This window comes from Mugil cephalus, chromosome 21 (genome assembly GCF_022458985.1).
Source record: "Mugil cephalus isolate CIBA_MC_2020 chromosome 21, CIBA_Mcephalus_1.1, whole genome shotgun sequence".
NCBI lineage: Eukaryota > Metazoa > Chordata > Actinopteri > Mugiliformes > Mugilidae > Mugil > Mugil cephalus.
The window spans coordinates 14,233,640-14,250,982 of NC_061790.1; the positions used below are offsets into that span (position 1 = coordinate 14,233,640).

The 17,343-nt window shown below is 43.6% G+C and overlaps 1 long non-coding RNA gene across 1 annotated transcript; it reads right to left on the reverse strand.

The window, feature by feature from the left end:
* LOC124999254 lies at window positions 1–16,559 on the reverse strand. Its single transcript, XR_007111177.1, has 3 exons — window positions 16,474–16,559; window positions 12,826–12,963; window positions 1–231 (listed from the first exon to the last, which is right to left on the reverse strand). It is a non-coding gene; the product is annotated as an uncharacterized LOC124999254 (long non-coding RNA).
* Window positions 16,560–17,343: the final 784 nt, after the last annotated feature.

A 17,343-nucleotide genomic window follows, 5' to 3' on the forward strand; every position in this document is an offset into this window, starting at 1 on the left:
TGGAGTTGCCTCTAGACACTGATCTAAGGTCAGTGTCGTGTTTACTCCTCTGATGGTTACAGTTAGGTTTGGGGTGAAGGGTAAACCCGACAGATCCTGGAACCTAGCCGAAGGGCGTCTCCTACACGCCAAGCTTGAAAGGGGCCGTGTGGTTACGGGAGCAGCCTCCATCTTTGTAACAGGAAGTGAAGAGATCAATCAAAGGGAGCTACATGACATCCCCCTGCATGCCTGTTAAATAAATGTCAGTCTTATGCACAGTAAATTACCACGCACGCACACTTCAAAACAGTGACGTTCACATTTGGAGCTGGCAACGAAAAGGAAGATCTGAAGTTAACGGCCTTATCTGATGACAGGACAGTAGAGGCAATATCATAATACACGGTGATTAATGCCAAACAGCTATGATGTAAAACAGGAGGCACCCATGCTCTTTCTCTTGCACACACACAAAACATATATCAGTACCTATATTCCGATATTTAAATGTCAAGATTTAAACGAGATTGATGGCATAGTTTTCAATCACGAAATTGTGTCCAACAAACTTATAACATGTACTCCACAGTTTAGCTACTAGTACTATAGTACTGTATATTGTTAAATGTTTCAGAGTTTCAATGCACCTTGAGTCGCCCGAGCCCCAGAGCCCGGTCCACCACGCATCAGTTTATCCCCAGCTATGAAAGGGGACCTGTTATGGAGTTCAGGGCCTCACTCGGTGGTCTATGAGAACAAGCTGGTGCTGAACCTTTTGTACTTAGAGCAGATTACCAGGAGGCTGCTTCCAGATGCAGTGCACCGGGGGGAAATAGGCCCTCCTTCCCTGGGTGGTATGGGACAAACCCATTCCCCACACTTTTCTCATTAGAGTAATACGCTTTGTATAAACCACTGGACGGCCATTGTCAAGGACGCACGCACCATCTCCTCCATCATCCATCTGTCCATACATCTGTCACACATCTCCTCGAGTGGAGCAAGGCAGGTTAGAAAATATTTAAGAACGCTTGTATCGAGCATATAAAACACAATATTCTCAACGCGAAATTATACCGTATATAAATCATGCCATTCGTATAAGGGAGTTGACAATTGTCGTTGTAAACTGAGTTGCTCATGAGGGGAAACAGTTTCATATTCATCAGACTGATTATAGAGGGATGTGAGAGATTCCTGTTTATGAGTCGGCCCACAACCTAGGGGCCCCAGCTAGTCCAGCGACGAGGTGGAACTCAACCCAGTCCTTCACCCCGCTCTCCCACAGCCTGTCACTGGCATGGCAAAGTCTGCCTCACCAAGCTTCCTGTGACTCACTTCCTGTCCCGGCCCTGCACCTGCACTCCCCTGGGTGATGTCATGGCAGGTTTTCCTCTTGGAGTAGCGCTGCTCCCCATCTGGCGTAACGCGCGTATGCATGCATGCATGCGTGCGTGTGTGTGTGTGTGTTTATGTGTGTACATCCATCAGCGCGCCTGGCTCGGACTTCAGTCAGAGGACCTGTGGTGAATGTGGCCCTTCATAGCTTCAGTGATGACCTCCTCTGTAAGGCCTCTCAGAGAAAGGCACATCAAACAGACATGAGAGGAAGAGGACAGCGGTGGATGGAACATGGACTCCGTCCCAAAGCTGGATTATTATGAAAAGAAATGTCCTTTTTACTCTATGATACAACTATGTGCTTTTGTTGCCTCCTTGCGCATTCAGTAGCTTGTTGTGAATCCTTGCCGAGGTTCACATAATGAAAATTCAACCTTTATGAGGCGGGAGTAGTTTGGTTTTCCAGTGACGGGAAACAACCTCTAGATGTCCTCAATATCTGTAGGAATAATTACAGTAGGCCTTTCTACCGTCGGTGACCACAATGAAAATGATAGATTGAGGGGAACACACTATTTGGACAGGCCTATGAGTAAATGGAAATATTGTATGAGAATGAGTGAATACGTTTTTCCGCTTTTTTCCATTTTTTTTTTTTTTTTTTACTAAACCAACCTCTTTTTTTTTTTTTTTTTTTTTGCCCTTTTCTCCCTTAGATTGAATGCGTATGTACATGAATGAGTGAATGAGCAGGAAATGCCTTACAGCTCCCGTAAGCAGAGGAGAAACCCGTTCGAGGTCAAGGGTCGCAAGAGGAAGGCAGCAGGCATATATCAATATTCATTTCCTTCTGTGGTACTTTCCCAGACCTCTTGCTAGTCTCGCTTCTTTATAGCGTGTGTTATGGATCATTAGTTCTTGCTAGATTCCTGGTGACAACATTAGCTATTCTAATGGTCGTAGGAAACTGAGCACCGAGCCCTCCCTTTTTCGAGTGTGCATGAGCATCACATTGTCTCTATCGGATGGTACATACCAGAAAAGGCGAGAGAAAAGGAAGTCGGTTCCTCTCTGTTTTTCTTTAACGTCCACACAGCCCTCGCATAAAGTATATCGTCACCCGAATATGAAAAAGTGGTCTCTGTGAAAATGCAGTTGTGCTGCACTACTACGAGGGACACAGTAAATATACTTAGAAGCTTATTTTCCTCATTAGAATGGGCAGCATTTAGAGGGCCGCAGTTTACCAACATTCGGGGGTTTACATTGGACTAAATCTTCGTACTGTCACTGTGCAAACAGCGGGCGTTCTGTTGACTGGGACATAAAATAGTGCTGTTGGGTTTTGGGTTTCCAGAGCGGGATCAGGGCTGCAGTATATTGAGTCCATGTGGGGAGTGCGTTTTTAATCTGAGCCTTACCCACAGTCCTTCCTGTTTCTAATTTGGCGCTGCAGCGGTTTTGTCCTGAGGCCAAGAGCCTCTCTTCCACAGAGTGTCTATTTCCTCTGAAGTGAATAGTAGCAGGTGTGCTGGCCCGAGATCCCTTGGAGAAGTCTGCTTATGAATGGCCCACATCTCACTCTTTCTCGCCTGTCTTTGTTTTCTTTTTTTCTTCCTTTCATTCTTATTTTTCATTCCATCACACATTCTTTCTCTCTTTTTCAAATACTTTCTTTATTTCTTTGCTGTTATGTCTTCACCACTCTGTGGTCACTCTTTTGTCTCCTTCATCTCTTTCTTTCATTCTCTCCCTTTGACTATTTGCTTTTCTGAAGATCAAGGTATACTCTTTGATAAGTCATAAAGCAGCAGCTTGTGCTGATGAAAACAATAAAAGACAACGTCTAGAACAAGGGCAGCACAATCACATATCAACCCGTTGCAGGAAGGAGAGGTGATAAATCACATAAAACTGTCAAAACATCCAAATTAGGTTTAGAATTTGGTTCACAGAAATCGCTTTTGTTGTGGCAGACTAAATACCACAATGCAGTTGCAGCCATTACTGTCCTACATAAATTTAATAGACAAATATGTGTACACTGATACACAATTACATAAATGATAAACACAATACATACAAGAGAATCGGGCAAAAAACTGTGTGAGCAAAGGACTTAATCTTGAACACACTGTCACAAAGCCAGCCCATAGCCAAGAACTCATCCAATCCATGAGCAGAGGAGACATGCTGTCATGCTGCTTCAAGGAAGCACTGCGATTGGAATTAACCTCTAGTAACCTTCACTTCTCCCCCCTTCCCCAAAACACACTCCCTAATGAGTTGGGCTCGAAGGGGTGCAGCCCTCGCTGTAAGGCAAATAAATCCTATCAGGGCTAAGTCATATTCTCACTTATCTCTGAGGAAAACAAGGCAAAAGAAACCACGTTGGTTGCCAATGATTTGTGACTTAACACAAGGGTAAAATACAGCTGCAAAGCCATTAAGGAAATGAGAGTCTAACCAAAGGGTTGTTTAACTGGAACACATGAACTCTTAATGATGTTTGTGTTTATTCAATTTTGCTTCCACATCATTTAGCCAAGTATAATTTGGTGTAAAGGTTACAAGGAGAGGTTACATATTCTGTTCCCAGAGGCTGCGAGTTTAATAGGACTTACACTTTCAAGCCCTCTGGACACAGTGTTTGTGATAACAGCAATAATGTAGAAAATCTCTACTTTGTAGGGTGTCACTTTTCTGCCAGTTATAAAATTATTTACAAAATCTTTCAGTCCTTGCCACCATGTCACTCCTAATGAGTCCATACAATTTCAGTGTACTCATTTGTCAAGTGAAGAAGCAGCCTTTGACCTTCCAGTAACAATGAACGTTCTCCAGCCTCTGTTCAGGCCTCATTCCCCCTTCTGCTCCTCTGATTCTCTGCCAAAGACAACCACGGGCATTTACGTTTCCAGCCATGGCGTTTCCGGCATCTGCACACGCTTGTGTTTACACAGGATGTTCAAACTTGATGCAGATTAAACAAATCCAATTTGGAGGCTGAGTTCAATCACCTCTTTTATTTCAACATTAACTAGATGAAGCTGGGGGCCAGATCATCACTGCCATTTCCAAGGGGATTGGGTAAGGTTAACAAACTGTACACCAATGAGTCTAAAAAGTATTTTGAGAGTATTTATATGTGGCTAGATGTCATCCGCTAGTTCCCACAGGCTTGCATGTGGTTGAATTTGCTCAGTGTGGTGTAGGTTATTTTTTCAAAAATCTCCAGCTCTCCCTGGCAGAGTGTTGTGAGCCCTCTAAGGGCCCATGGGTAGTTCAGCATTTGTGCGGTTCCCACACTTACGGTGTAAACGGAGGTCTGGCTTTGTGCTCACATGCCCAGACCAAACACGTAGCACAATTCAATGTTATGAACGTTTAATTTTGCCAGGACTTTTTTCATCTTTCATCAGATAATCGCTGATTACTTAAACTCAGGAAACACAGTATAGGTCAGACGTAAATTGTGCCAAGTTCACTTTCTCATATTGGAAAGCAAACAGTTTCCAAGTTTGGCTGAGGGCGACCTACAGGCTTGCTGGCCCAATCCTCCGTCTGAGCCAAGCTCCAGCTACATGGGCTCAGGATTTGTGATGGGAACTGCTGCAGAAGACTGGATGGTCTCTGACCTTTTCACAAGTACAAAGAGACCTTTTTTGTGTGTCCAGAAGAGCGGTCATTTGTTCAACAGGATTTTTAATTGCTGCTCAATTCAAGAATAGCCCTGAGTTTGGCTTGTGTTTGCGTCCTCACCTGGGTCCTCTTTTTGCAATTGGGAGGGGTTTTGACCTTCCAAGGCACCTGTTTGGCGAGCGTCCGTCTGCCCATCTGCTCCTAGCATTTGCAGCCACCCCACTTCTCCTGAGCAACTCCATTCTGGACGGCTAGCTGTCCGCCTAATTGTATCACATTCTACAGGCTTTGTCCCGGCATTCCCTCACAAGCTAAGGGTTGCCAAAATCTCATCCGCCACATCAGAGGGGCCCTATTAACCCCTGACCCCTGGTTGGTGTGTGTGGACAAGGTCGCTCCTCACACCCAACACCGGGCCCATTAACACGTCGTCCCACAGTAGAAAAACTATTTTGACGGGCTGTAATTGGCGCTAAGTGATGGTGGACAAAGGCCCCCTCTGTGCTGCCTACTGGACTGAGCAGTACTGACCACTCTTGGAGCTTCACGCTTGACATTTCCTTTCTGAGCCCAATGTGAGGAGAGAGGAACAGGGGAAGCCCCTTCCTGCACCACCACCTCCTCCATTTCTCCATCCCTACAGCCGCTTCCATTTGCCACGGCGCTGCTTTGAAAACGTGAGATAATGAGGTTTTAGAGGGGAGAACAGGACAGAGCAGAGTTGCATGGTCCAGATCTGTGGAGGCTGATTAATCCAATGGTAGGCCAGTCCTTTCAGAGCCACCGTAATTAGTTTATGTTAGCTGGAGAAGGTCAGGGGGCGTGTTGGACTGAGGCCTTTTCTTTAAATGCCACAATGGTGTGATGATCTGCGGGTGCAGGTGCAGCATTCGGCTGCTTTTATGTTGCCGAGCTGCTGTGGGTATTGGTTGTACGGTTGAGTTGCAAACTGGCAAAGACAATGAGGTCTTTTACTTGTGAGTATATGACATTTTCAGCCATCGAGTTTTCCTTTCCCATGCTTTCCAAGTTCATTAGTCATAAACTCAAATATTACAAATGTTCTTCAAATAACCAGGGAAAATCCCTCAGTATTGTATGTGGGATGGTGGTTAAACGACTCAAAAGACGGCAAGCCAGGACTTCCGAACAACTAAAGAGTACAGAGAAATTTGTTACTGGTAGCCTTGGCCTATGATTGTATTTCTAACCCAGAGTTCACCCAGTGAATTCGAAACCACTTTAAATGAGTCATTATTTTAGGAGGAAGTCCCTCCGCCTTTCAAACTTATCACCATTTACCTTGACTGAATTCATATTTATGGAAAATGCTAATCCCTTTAATGATTGACTGTGATCCTAAATTCCCCCTTGTTCTGTGCAGCTCAGAACAGTCCAATGGAACACAGCCAGGCTTCTCTCACACAAAGCTCTATACTTAAGACAGGTCTAACTCCCTTCACCATAGGCCATGCCATGCTCTCATCCCCGTATTTAACAGTCTGACGTCAGACAGGAGCAAAGGAGGCAGCAGAGGAGACTTTAATACTAAATCTCTCCCCCTGTCATTATCGGCCCGTGCGACCGCCTATCAGAGGCCCTTGAGTGATGTGGGAAAGCCTGCGCCCTGTCCTCCCAACTCCTGTAGGCCAGGCCGCCTGTTCTGTCCAAACCAAACTGAAAACTACAGGACAGGCACAGCTAGGGTTGACATCAATGAGGCGCCGGGCTCTTTATGCCCACTCTGTGGTCAGGAGGAGAGAAGCCTGGATATTAATCTCTTTTTCTCTCGTCTTTACTCGCATGTTTTCTTCCTCTTTCTCCTGCTCTCCACGAGAGCTGTATATATACGGGCTCCCCATCCCATTACAGCTAAATCAAATCACGGGTCAGGGTTAGCGAGTGCTCTTTCTGACAGCACTTGAAAATCCAGTTGCAGCTGGAGGAAGCATCCTCTCAAACATTAATACCGTGGTTGGGAGGTAGAAAGAAATTAACGATCTGGCTAGAGCCCAGCTCAGAGTGATGAATAGTGCCAGTTGCTCAAACTGAGGCTTGTGTTATGTTTTAATGTTAATCTGTCCATTAATAATTGCTCGGGCTGTTTTGCTTTAACCTGAATAAGTCAACCACACTCTCCTTGACACTCAAGACCACCGGAACCAACCACATTCTTGTTAAATCCACACACACATCACTGATGACCATGAACACCATTAAACTGACTGATAAAGAACTAACTGCTTATTCACAGACAGTGTATCACACATAATGACACTGTGAAAATACAGAACTCATAACTACGACCAATAATTCAACCAGGCTTACACTGACTATAAGGAAGCTCATTATAGTCTTGATTTTCTAACACCTGTGGTGAGGGGGAAAAAAAGCTCCAGACGTGCCAACTCAGTCTGTTCACCAGCCCATGTGATGCGGGCCTTTATGAGAAGACACCTGCAGCACCCAACGTCCCCCAGGCAGCTTTGTGAAAGTCTCAGAGGGGAGAGCAAGAGGGCCAGACCCAGGTTTGGCCCCGGAGGCCGTAACTATCACTCCAGTCCACGGGGTTGCCTTTGGCCTTGCTAACTGTTCCATGAAATGGGCCCCAGGAACAGTGCAAACCTCCCAGAAACAGGCCGCTCACTGTTAACCAACAGTGCTCTCTTTGTGTGAAAATTGTCAAAGCTGGCCCTTTTCTGCACCGGCCCTGCCTTTCTTTTGAGCCTCAGCTGTGAGCAAACAAAGCTGGCTTAAAGGTCTGCATGATGGTTAGCTAGGTAGCTGGCTGGCTGCATTAGGGCTTGTGTCAGTGACAGCGAAGCAGTTTCCTGTGTTGTGCAGGTGGGGCTTCAATGAGAGTGCGCCATTATCAGAATTTAGGTGACGTAAATGTACATCACATTAGAAGTACACATTATCAGTAACAGTTTGATATATATACATACACCACCAGTCAAAAGTTTGGACACGTCTTCCCATTCCCATTATTTTTACTCTTTTCTACATTGTAGATAAACACTAGAGACATATACAATATAACACCAAACACACCTACTGGCTGTGTAAGGGCTATTTGACCAAGAAGGAGAGTGATGGAGTGCTGCGCCAGATGACTTGGCTTCCACAGTCACCTGACCTAAACCCAATCGAGATCGTTTGGGATAAGGTGGACCGCAGAGTGAAGGCAAACGGGCCAACAAGTGTTCAGCATCTCTGGGAACTCCTTCAAGGCTGTTGGAAAGCCATTTCAGGTGGCTGCCTCATGAAGCTCACCGAGAGAATGCCAAGAGTGTGCAAAGCTGCAATTAAATCAGAGGGTGACTATTTTGAAGAATCTAAAATCTAAAACAGTTATTTCACACTTTCGCACTTTTTTGTGACATAATTCCATATGTGTTCATTCATGGTTTTGATAATAACTAATAGAGAAAAAAAAAACATTAAATGAGAAGGTGTTTCCAAACTTTTGACTGGTAATTTATTTTGCCAACCCGTCTGAAAAGGAGTCTGTGAATCCTCTCTGGAGGTGGTAGAGAGAGCTGTTTGCATATATATTTTGTTTTGCATATATTATTAGCGTAGAACATTACAGTCAGAGTTGCCACACCCAACACTACAATAATGTACAGCAACAATAAGTGACTCAATTATCTGTTAAGTTAATATATTGCAGGGTGATTGGAGTTATGAGCTATCACATCATACTGCTGGCCTCTGTTTATTGCTCTCAGGAACTTTGAGAGAATAAAATAAATAAATGCTTTAACACATGCATAAATCATCCTGTTTTAATTTTTCATTGCTGAAGCAGACTTGATTGGTGTTTATCCCAAATGACGTTGATTATGTAGTCAGAAGCATAATATGCTTTGAGGAAACAAAAGGAACATTTATTAAATGCTATCTGTTATGGGGTTTTCATCTGTGGTTGAAATAGACCATCAAGTCACCACAGCTTTGGGTTCACATGAATGAACTCCCTCTAAGATGTGTTCTCATTTAAGGCCGTGTGAAAGAGAAGCTACACAAAGCTACAGAAATGAGCTATAGCTACAACTGCCACGGCAAGAATAAAGGCTTCAATACATTTATTAAGGTGGATACACTCTGCGAAAGCAACTTTCCCCTTTTTTCTCCCCTTTTGGATGGAATGGAAAACCAGTAGCACTTGGTTTAACCGCGTTTCACTTTGCATAATTGTTCCCAAGGTTGCCATTTTTTTTATTTCTAGCCTTTCTGTGCCAATATAATTCGATTTCTGTGGCCAAGCCAAATATTTGCAGCATGGCTTACGCTTCTAAACTGAGCTGTAGTATGGGCAAAAGAGGTTTGCTCAGTGCTGCGCGGACGAGGCAATAAACATATTCAACTCTCATCAACAGCAACAATTCAGCCTCTTGTCACCCAGCCATTGTCATTGTCTTGAACGTGACAAGTTGAACACAAAGTCACCCTAAGCATTGCAGTTTTATTACCCACCCTGGATTACCCACGGTGGAATGCACTGAGCTACGTGCTGGATGGTTGGATGGCAAAGTGACTGTTTACTACATCTTAGGAACAGATGACACAAACTAAAGGGAGTCAAAGTCATTTACAGTTAGTTAAATTCCCTGCTGAGAGGCCCTGTTAAATGTTTCTTCCACAGACCTTGCTGGGAAATATTTGCAATGGTTTCCATCCAGATCTGGGTCACTCGGTTCCACATTCACTGCACAGGTGAGCTGGAGCAGGTTTGTTTGGCATTGGTCACTGGCTGTCCTTTCCTTTCCGCAGGACTGGGAAAGCAGCACCACAAACAGCTTGCGACAACAAGAGATGCTTTTGTCCAGCGTACCGCGGCGAAATGACACCGCTAAGCTGCCCGCTGCCAATGTTGTCCAGGTCTCCCAGGACAGTCCCTGGGGGCTACAAGACCTGTTGCCGGCCAGTCAAATAGAGGCAGAAGGAGAGAGAGAGCCCTCAGGAGAATAGGTAACACTGTCAGCCAGTCGTTCTGCTGCAGCATGCAGATGAAAACAACCTCTTTCACATGGAGTGTATTTTGGCTTGTGAGGCTATAATCATGGATGATTAGCCTAAGAACTCAATTCCGAGAGGGGACTATTCCTTATTCCTGTCACACTGTCAGAAATTATATTTACCTACCACTTTTCCCAACTGTCCCAAGACATAAAGGGAGACTTGAGTGATCAATGGAAATGAGACAGGTGTGTGATATTTGTTTAAAATATATATTTTATTTTTAAAAAAAAAAGCTCTTCATTTCACATTTTGGTATACCCAGATGATGTCATGATGGATTTGAATTTAGCTCAAGATGTAGGGATAAAAGCTTTTTGAAAAAGCCGTTGCACAGAGCTTTCCGACGTTAACAAGTACGTGGGTCTACACTGTAAGAATTTAATCAAGGCAGCAATTTACAAAGGATAACTCAAGATAAGAGTATGAGTACAGGCTGAACTAAAAATATGCGTGACTTAAATCAACATAATGCAACTATTCTACTTCAAAATAAAAATTTAGAATCATTTTAGTGGTACGCTATGTGATATGAGTCGATTGGCTACAATCAAGATGTGCATAGCACGAACTGTTCTCAGTAAGGGCATCAAGATCTAAGAGGACATTTGTGGAGGAAGCTATGAAAGCTATAAAAAAGATAAAATGTCAAACTGGCTTTTAGTCACATTCACAAAAGAACTTCACAAAAGAAAAGTCTGTCAGTCAGCCATGCTGCTTACTGTTGGACTTGTAAGTAATAATAATTGGCGTCCTGTATCTTGTGTTGTTGCACTGATGTTTGGCTGTGTTAGTGATGTGGTCACACCGGACTCACGCGATCATGAGCACAAGTAAGGACATTTGGGCAGAGCTGCTAGCTCGAATTTTGACTGCAATGGTTTAAAAGTGACTTAAATACTAAAACTATGGGAGAGTCCGATACTAATTTTATAGTAATAACAAAAATAATAGTGTCTAAAAGGTACTGGAGGGAAGCATCTTATATAAGCCCTCATGCAGGTTGGGACAATGAACAGAGAGATTAACACCTTCCTTTAAGAAAAGTCAAGGATATGCAGTTGAAGACGAACACAGAAAGCAAAGCAACACAACCTAGATAATTGCATTCATCACCAAGCCTTTATACTGATTCAGAAATTTCTCCTTAAATACGTTAACTTGTGCTTTTGCATTTGAGGACTTGCTTAAAATTAAAACGAAACACCTGGTAGCCTTGCATCTGGTAAACATGATCACATTTAAAAAAAAGTGCTGGAAGTTAATTGTGCATTTACAGACTATTTTTTTCCAAACTACTAAGGTCGGAACACATCATTCGGAAATGTGCACAAAAAATCCCTCTCTGGCTCGTAGCTGGTTAATTACTCAAACAGCATGACTCGTGGCCAGATCATCACCCCACAACAGGTGCAGCCTTCTCTCTTCCGTCTCCTCATACTTATCTTGCTGCAGCTTGTTTTCCTTCAGCATGTGGAAAACATCTGCATAGGTGGTCCCTCTCTTTCCTTTTACCCCCCTACACCTCACTTTCCACTCCCCTCGATGTATCCCTGCCCTCCATGCTGCTGCTGCTTCTCTGTCTCTTTTTAGGCTAGAAGAGGGAAGTGCTGATTGTAAATATGGAGAGGTGTCAGCGCCAGAAGAAGAGGGCCGCATATTTCTGGATCCAAGCTGCGAGGTTTACCGTAGCATATTTTTATCATGAAAAGCCAACATGGAATAGGCCGGCCGTGCGCAGCTGCTGGTCTAATTTGCTCTAAGCATGTACAAATAGGACGGCCCACACAGACCATAAAAGTGGAGTGGAGGTTTTGCTCAACGCGGCACTTTTGTCTGACCAGAGGCATAGGGACGCCTTCCAGAGAACAAACAGATCACAAAAGAAAAAGAGAAACGAAAACACACACAGGGACTCTCACATGATGGTTAGAAATACAGTAGAATAACTGAAGAGGACGGACTGCTGCTACTGCAGTGATATTCCACAAGTAAACAGCGCTTCAAGCACAGTTTACGAACAACGCTTTTCATTTATTCATGTTGAACAGATGAAGTGGTGCAGTGTATGTAGCCTTGTTTATTTATTAAGAATGCTGTCTGCAGATGAATTTAACAGTGTAATAAATGTTCTTTGTTAAATCTTTCTAATTTTTTATCATTATTATTTTATATACAAAGTCAAGGTGATTGACTGTCGGAACATAAATATATCGAGCCCTTATGTATATATTTTTTCAGCATATTCTCAGGGTTGTTTCCCACATTTAAAGCTGCACCGACGCACCTCCTGCTCGTTCTCCATACGTTTTATTGCACCCTGGAAAGTTTTATTTGCTCTTGAACCATTTGCTCTGGAAACCCCCTGTAGATCCTATGAGTCTTGTGCGTTTGTACAAGTACATACAACATGCCTGCGCATGAAACCGCGCACACACTTACATGCTCCGTGTATGAATGGGGTTCCCCTTTAGCCACCAGATAAATAACTAACATCAAACAGTAAACTAGGTGCTAATGAACTGGATCCTGACAGGGTTTGCTTTCCGCGAGCGGAGACCCACCCCACAATGGATCTATTCACAGGATCTCAGCCATGGAAAGTGTTGGTAAAGTAATCCCGCTAGAGTTTATGCGACCTTTTCTACCTCTCAGTACGCCTTTCTCCCCTCGGGCCTTTAAGGACCGGCCAAAAACAACACTGACCTGCATCAGCTGATACAGGCAGAGGCTTCCCATATTTGCATGTTTCAAAATGGCACCCATTCACAAAACCCTGGCAAATTGATGTGGTGAGGAAAGGAACACAACGCCCCGCTTCCTCTTACGCTGTACCTGAGAGATCAGTCATGGCAACTTCAAGGCCGGCGTCAACGGCTGTTTCTTCCGCGCGGCACAGGACGTGGCCTGATGGCATCTAAACTGCTTCTGCGGCCAGATCACCCAATGTGCGCGACGCTCCGCACGCAGGACCTGAAGGAAAAGGCGTCATACAATCTTTATCAAAATATGGGCAGTGTTCCCACTGTGCGTCTGTGTGACCTGACAAACCCAATAAACGTCACGACTTTGCATATGGCTTCATTCAGCATATTTGATATCCACATAGGAACAAAAACGTCAGCTTCCAGGCCCACCTGCTGAAGCTAACAAAGAAGTGTAGTCATAGTTGTCAGGACAGTGAACTCATCAAGCTTTAACAATGTCATGCGTCTGCGCTTCCTTCCATTTTAGAGTATGCATGCGTCTGAGGTGAGCAGCGGCCATCCGTCCATACGGCTGCGTTCTTTTATATCTTTTATGCCTCTGGGCAGCAAAAGGGATGAAATACAGCCAGTGACAGGTAAAGCGATACTCTGTGATGGAAGTTGTTTTACAGTAGCCACTTTTCAGAAAGAAGCGCAATATTTAAACATATGATATCCTGTTCCAAACCACAGTTCAGAACAGTCTCTCTTCTCGATGTGAGGGTCACACTGCACTGACAGCCTGTATTTATGGCTATCTGACCTGACACCGTGAAAAGTTTTATTCCTATCAGATGTTTCCATGTGAGGAGAGGTGAGCAGAAAAAAAAAAAAGTCCTGGTTGTGCGTCATGAAAAATTCAAATGTTATGTTTTTTATTTTACATTTTTAACTACTTTTTTTTTATTATAGCGCTGGTCTTTGTTTGGTGACATTTTTTATTTTCATCGGGTCCAAAAACAAGAACCGAAGTTGCCATTTACTGAACTCTGGCTCCACCCATATAAACAAACAAATTATTTTAGAAATAAAAGAGCTTTTATACTGTGCCTACACTGCGGTGCAAGGTTTACACAATCTATCCATCACAGGTTAGTAATATTTAGGCAATTACATAGAGGCTATATTTAGTCAGTCACTCTGCCCTTGACAATCACACCTGGGTTGTCTCGGCTCCCATCAAGAGTGAATTTCAAATCATGATGACATTTGCAAAACAAATAACCTGCCAGGTGCGGGCTCTTCTTTCTTGAGCTTTTTTTTTTTAATCACTACTATCGAATGGGAACTGGTAGGAGTTGTAATGGTAGCTACAGAACTCTGAAGTATAAATCAATTCACATGAAAAAAAAAAAAAAAAAAGCTTCTAAGAAAGAAAACGAGTTAGACCTTGAACATTTTGCAGACCATGAGGCATTGTGCCTTTGTTCCCCAGGAGCCTCACTTCTGCTGCTGTTTCTCAGGTCTCGTGACCCCATCAGCTTGGGTTCAGCAGGATAAAAACCCGTAGTTGTTGGACTGTGGCATCTGAGGGGACGCGGTGGCTGAGGTGAAGAGGACAGGGGACGTGAAAATGCCAAGGAGAGCGGTGCGGTCGGAAACCTTATGAAAACGACGCCTTTGAAGAGTGTTTACCCCTGAATCTGTCATGAATGAGGCCTCGGCTGGCATGTCAAAGAAGCCGGTGAGGTAAGTCGGCTTCTTGTCGCATTCAGTACTCCCTCTCACCTATCCCACCTCCGCACTACATGCCTAAAAGTACAACCCCCTCCCCTCCGCCCCAGCCCACCTCACCCCCCAAAGCATGGAGCTCGGCGGCATGAATGGAGCATTGTGATGCGTCTCCGTCACGGCAGTGAATGTTTTCACTTCCATTTGATCCGTCGGCGAGGCTGCTAATTGGGTAAGCGTGTTCCCAGGTCACCGGGAGGTTTCTCTTTCCATAAATACAGAGCGCCGACGAAGGCTTCTACAGATGTTGTTTCCCACCCGCTTCCAAGTAGGTTCAGACCAGCTTCAGGCAGTAGATGTAATTTATTGTGTCTAAAACCACAGTCCAAAAGTTTTCCTTCTCTCTCTCTCTTCATCACTCTAAAGGCTACATTTTATCATCCTCCCAAGCGCTGGTAGTAGAGCTGATATTTGTCCTTTAACTTGGTCTGCGTGGATCAAGCTGCCATTTGAACCACAGGTGTCATGATGACATGGGCATGGCGTCCGCGCCTGACAGGTCCAAATTATGTTATTTTCCATGTGTCCTCACACCAGTGACACAATTTATGAGGTTCAGGGTTTATTCGTTTGTTTTTGTCATGGAATTTACATTTCCTCTCTTGCACAAGGCCTCAAGGCGGCCACATGTGCCAGCACCGAACACTCAGCTGGAAGAGAGAGCTCAGACAGACCCACAGGCATGTTTGCTGCAGCTAATCCGTAGGGTGTGGTCCAAATGGTCAAATGGTCAGAGAGAGTGTCCTTAAACTGGAGTGCCCAAGTTTAAGCCAGTGTCTTGGCAAGCGGCCGCCTCACTGAGATGTTTTTGAGTAGCGCTTACCAATTCTAGGGCTGCTCTTTTTTTTCACCTGACTCTGACACCAGTCATCCATGGATGGGACAAAATAAACAGACAAGTCTGTCGCCTAATTAAAAACTGTGACATCATTTTATCAAAAAAGTTGTGAAACTGCTTTAGATTTCTCTGGGATGGTTCGCATGGTTTTCTAGTCATCACCAGGAATAATCTAGTGGCTCTTGTGTCAGAGTGACTTAAAACAGTGTCAGTTGCGGTCACTTACACTATATTTTTATAACATGGTAATTTAAGCAGCTTTTGCTTTGTTTCTAGATAGCAAAAAAATAACTGAAGCTAATAAGGGTTTACACTTGTCCATTACCGCACATTCACTATTCAGTTCATGCAATACAATACAAATGTAAAGAAAGACCACTACAAAGAGCTGAGGCACCTCGCCGGTCAAAACGTGTCCACAGTGTGCCTGTCCTCTAAATCTGGTGTGGTCTAATGGCGCCACTGTGTGGCAGCAGACACACAAAAAAATAAAAAATAATTATTTTTTTTTTAACAGTGCTGTCATTCTCAGTTGACTACCAGTGCTAGGACGTTCATTAATGTCTCCTCTCCTCCAGAAAGATTTCTTTAACACTAATACTTATGAAATAAAACATGTTAAGAGGTGCAACTATAGTTTTATAGCTATGCCTAGCACGACTTAGAATTAACAGGTTATTTCCCATTAAATGGTCATGAAAATTAACTAAATTCATCTAGTAACACTAAAAAATAAGTGCCTGCTGGACTAAAAAGAGCCAGAAAACTATGAACATTTAAAGGTATATACACCCAGTTCCCCTTTCTGACTTTCTCATTTTCTCTTTCTGCAAACTGTAATTTGAGCGTGGTACAGTGCAAACCGAGCGGGGGAGTGCATGAAATAATGAAAATGAAAATGAAATAATGTGAAACAGAAACATAACATAAGCAATTTAATCAGTGGACACCTGACTAAAGCTGAGGAGGGGAACTTGCAAGTAAACTTAGCGCTGAAGATTGTGCCACAATAACACGTTCCAAACTTTCAGTGTCCACTGAAGTTGCCTCGTGGTTCTGAAGTGAAATCATTCATACTTTCCATTCAGAGATGAGGGGACCTAGTCGTCATCGTTTGTGCTTCACTCACGATTCAGCTTTAAGGACAAAATACAATGGCGATCTTACCAACAGAAACCAGTGGGCGGCAGTCTTCACACATGGGCTCACCTCACGCTGAAATGACTGCAGCAGAAAAGCAGTCCCCCACATCTACAAAGAAACACCTACATATTAAAAGCATACCTCAGCACGGCCGGCTGGTTGTCAGCAGAACACCATCTGTACAAATGGTAAATTTGCAAGCCCTAAGCGTCCAGGACACGTTACTGTAGTTTCATAAGATGGCAATATAATTATGTGGAGAGGACAAACACAAATGATTCATCTTGATTTACTCATCGAGGAGGATGTAGTCGTTGAGAAGGGTGGACTCATTCCTCTGAAGTAAATCAATATTCAGCATGGTGTGGGATTGTCTCTTCAAATTAAATTAAACAGGGGCAACAATCCTGACATATTTCTGCATTAAATATTCTGTCTTTAAAAGTATGCAAATTCAGTCCATCCCTGTTTCATTCCCGTCTCTTTTTTACATCCTTACAGTCTGTTTAAATATGCCAACATCAGATGAATACACATCCGGCTGAACAAAGAAGTCATCGTTAAAAACTGTTTGGAAAAGACAAGGCACGTCCAAATAGTTTATTTCATTTAACAGTTTGAGGAGCTTTTTTTTTTGTAAAAAATATACCATGTTCATGCCCACTACAGCAATCTGGTCAGTTGCATTGTTACTGAGTCTATGCTGAAGCGTTGCACAAACATATGAACGTCACCCATAATGCCAGAGCACACTCTTTGTTAATGTCACAGTTTAAAAAAAAAGGTATGATCCAATAGCAGTGGAACCCGGTTAACACCAACAATGAGGTTTGTTTACATTTTTCAGAGAGAGCAAAACACACCATTAGCATCATCATACCTAAAAAAAAAAAG